The sequence below is a fragment of the Cetorhinus maximus genome, chromosome 21 (assembly GCF_964194155.1).
Source record: "Cetorhinus maximus chromosome 21, sCetMax3.hap1.1, whole genome shotgun sequence".
NCBI lineage: Eukaryota > Metazoa > Chordata > Chondrichthyes > Lamniformes > Cetorhinidae > Cetorhinus > Cetorhinus maximus.
Genome location: NC_135899.1, coordinates 25563315 through 25567724, shown reverse-complemented (window position 1 = coordinate 25567724; position 4410 = coordinate 25563315).

The following is a 4410-nucleotide window of genomic DNA, read 5'->3' as shown; positions in this document are numbered from 1 at the left end:
CACACACAATGCACATGCACACATAAACAGATGCACATCAATCCACACAAGAACACAGAAAGAAAAACACATATCCAGATATACACCCACAGGGAAAAAAAAACATAATGACATTAAAGTGATGAAGTGCAAAAATAAGAGATGGTAAAATGGAAGAATTTGTTTTAGTATTTGTTCATGGGATGTGGGCATCGCTGGCAAGGCCAACATTTATTGCCCATCCCTAGCTGCCCTTGAGAAGGTGGTGGTGAGCCATCCATGCGGTGTAGGAACACCCACAGCGCTGTTAGGTAGGGAGGGAGTTCCAGAGTTTTAATCCAGCGACAGTGAAAGAACAGCAATATAGTTCCAAGTCAGGATGGCGTGTGGCTTGGCCGCATAAACTCTGCTGCGGAGAAGCGACAAAAGCAGAAGAGAGGGCAGTGCCTTCATTTGAGATGCCCTCCTTCCTCAGGACAACTCTTGTCCTCTCTGCCCAAAGATCTGTGGCTCCAGGATTGGCCTACTGAGCCGCCTGAGGACACGCAAATCATGAAGCTTGGTAGACACCATCCACTTTTTGAGGGACTGATATGACAACGACAAAAAGTGCAGGTCTTTCTTTCAATGTTTACTAACAGTACCAGCTGCATATGTAGGTGGAGAAATGATACAGACTGACAATTATGACCAACCTATTTAATGACAGCTCTACGTTCAATGCAAATTCGGTATGTTTTATTAGTGAGCCAGGCAGCTTGTAATTCATCACTGAAGCCACTAGGTGACAGCAAAAGAATACGTTTGGGCTGAAGACGCTCTAATTATGAGAATCAACATTAAGTATTTCTTGAACAGCAAGTACTTGAGTTTATAAATCTCAGAAAATAGGAACAGGAGGTGATCGAGCATGTTCCACCAGAATCACAGAATCACACAGTGCAGAAGAGGCCCTTCAGCCCATCGAGTCTGCACCAACACATGAGAAGCACCTGACCTACTTACCTAATCCCATTTACCAGCACTTGGCCCATAGCCTTGAATGTTATGACGTGCCAAGTGCTCATCCATGTACCTTTTAAAGGATGTGAGGCAACCCGCCTCCATCACCCTCCCAGGCAGCGCATTCCAGACCGTCACCACCCTCTGGGTAAAAATGTTTTTCCTCACATTCCCCCCTAAACCTCCTGCCCCTCACCTTGAACTTGTGCCCCCTCATGACTAACCTGTCAACTAAGGGGAACAGCTGCTCCCTATCCATCCTGTCCATGCCCCTCATAATTTTGTACACCTCGATCAGGTTCACCTCGATTGGACCTTCTCTGCTCCAATGAAAACAACCCAAGTCTATCCAACCTCTCTTCATAACTAAAATGTTTCATCCCAGGCAACATCCTGGTGAGTCTCCTCTGCACCCCCTCCAGTGCAATCACATCCTTCCTATCATGTGGCGACCAGAACTGCACACAGTACTCCAGCTGTGGCCTCACTAAGGTTCTATACAACTCCAACATGATCTCTCTACTTTTATAATCTATGCCTCAATTGATAAAGGCAAGTGTCCCACATGCCTTTTTCACCACCTCACTAACATGCCTCTCTGCCTTCAGAGATCTATGGACACATACGCCAAGGTCCCTTTGTTCCTCAGAACTTCCTAGTGTCTTGCCATTCATTGAATATTTTCTTGTCAAATTACTCCTTCCGAAGTGTATCACCTCACACTTTTCAGGGTTAAATTCCATCTGCCACTTCTCTACCCATTTGACTATCCCATCTATATCTTCCTGTAGCCCAGGACACTCAACCTCTCTGTTAACCACCTGGCCAATCTTTGTGTCATCCGCAAACTTATAATCCTACCCCTCACATAGTCATCTATGTCGTTTATATAAATGATGAATAATAGGGGACCGAGCACAGATCCCTGTGGCACACCACTGGACACTGGCTTCCAGTCACTAAAGCAGCCTTCTGTCATCACCCTCTGTCTCCTACAACTAAGCAAATTTTGAATCCACCTTATCAAATTACCCTGTATCCCATGTGCATTTGCCTTCTGTATAAGCCTCCCATGTGGGACCTTGTCAAAGACTTTGCTGAAATCCATATAAACTACATCAACTGCACTACCCTCATCTACACACCTGGTCACCTCCTCAAGAAATTCAATCAAATTTGTTAGACATGACGTCCCTCTGACAAAGCCATGCTGACTATCCCTGATCAAACCTTGTCTCTCCAAGTGGAGATAGATTCTGTCCTTCAGAATTTTCTCCAATAGTTTCCCATTTAATGAAATCATGGCTAATCTGCAACCTAACTCCATGCATCCACATTTGCCCCATATCCCTTAATATCTTAAAATATTTGGTTAACTAGAGTCTATCAATCTTATATTTGAAGTTAATAATATTGATTCAGTAATATTAATCCAGTATCAATTGACTTTTGTGGCTAAGCGTTCCCAACTTCTCCCATTCTTTGTGTGTAGAAATGTTTCTTAATTCCATTCCTGTAAGGTCTGGCTCTAATTTTTAGAATATGCCCCTTAATCTCCAACCTGCAGAAATAATTTCTCTCTATCTGTTCCTCTTCATATCAAGAAAACTTCACTCAAACCATTCCATAACATCCCAAATTCCAGGGAATATAGTCCTAGTTTGTGTAATCTCTTCTTATAATTTAACCTTTGGAGTCCAGGGATTATTCTAGTAAATCTACACTGTGCACTCCCTCGAAGGCCAATATATCCTTCCTCAGATGTGGTGTACAGAACTTCTCACAGTACTGCGGGTGTGGTTTAACCAGGACGTTGTATAGCTGAAGCATAACTTCTACCTTCTTGTATTCTAATCCTCAAGATATAAAAATCAGCAATCCATTAACATTTTTGTTTTTATCCTGTACCTACTCACGACATCTCTCTGATCACTCATCCTATCCTTACTTATTGTTATGAGCTCAATGAGTACGGTAATTTTTAAAATTCATTCATGGGACTGAATAAAGTGTGACTGAAGTGTGCTTTCAGGCATTCTAAACTCTCGCTGAAGTCAGCTGCTCCAGTCAGAATAGTAGTCTATAGTGACAAGATAATCAGCTCCTGCTAAAGCGAAGAGGTCTACTCTTCCCAGCTTTATCCATGGTCTGTCTTGGATGTCATGTGTCATCAACGGCTCTCTAGCTTGCTTAGCTTGGAACTCATTACAAGCACTGCACTGGCTGTTGTAGCACTTAATTTTACTGCTCATGTTTGGTCAGTCGAGCACTTGTCTTGCCTTCCTCAGACACGATGGCTTGCATGAATGTGCTTCAGCATCTCTCCTCTCATCTCCTTAGGGATAATCACTCTATTTCCTTCGTGCAGGATGCCATTATGGGCTGTGAATTCATCTCTTTATGCCCAATATGCCCTTTTGACCACAAGTGTGTCCTTAATGCCCTCAGGCCATCCTTTCATCACTACTTCTTACAGCACTTAGAGAGTTGTACCTTATTGGTTAGACAAAGCATTTGTCTGTCAGATTCAATGTCTCTGCAGGGTTGATGACTTCCAGGGTGTGCCGAGCTCTGCTTCACGTTGTATCTGGAAGATTTCACATTCTGTTTTAGCCTCCTCAACTTTCTTCAATAGGGAGTACTGCTCTCAGCATGTCAGCGATGTATACCTGTTTCCCTTGATACTATGTCACATTCAGATGATACCTCTGTAAATGGAGTAACATACTTTGCAGACACTTTTGAGCAAATAATAATGGTTTGCGAAAAATGCTTTGAAGTGGTTTGCAGTTGGACTCCATTGTCATTTTGGCCAGGATTTTCTGGTCCCGCCCTCAGTGGGAATAATTGCAAGTGGGACAGAAAATTTGATGGACCAGCCAAAGGTCTGTTGACTTTGGGTGGGAATTTCTGGCTCCGCAGCTGGTGGGACTGGGAAATCCTGGCCTTTGTCTCTTCTAAGCAGATATTGATGAAAATGCTCACAAGCAAAGACGATAGCCAGGCACCCTGTCGCAATCTGAGTATAGCGTCATTCAGTTTGTGTTAATGCCCTGGATGCAAATGCAACTGGTTGTCCTTGCTGCATTAGAGTTGCTGCAAGTCCTGTCTCACTGGCATCACACTGCAAGCTGACTTCATCATTCGCATCATAGGTACTTCAGCACCGGCATTGTTGTCACTAGTTGTTTGATTCCAGTGAATGCTGTTTCTTGTTCTTGCCCCAATAGTGCTGCGCATATTTGGTAGTGAGCTTGCGTAATGGTTCACACTCTGATGACAAACTAGGCAAAAGTTTTGCTAAGTAGTTCACAAATTCAAAAAATCATTGCATCAATACTTTCACATCTGTTGGACACACCCAGGGATGGTGATGGTTGTGCCTGGGGCAGTATCTGTAAGTTATGATTCCATGAGGACGACTATGTC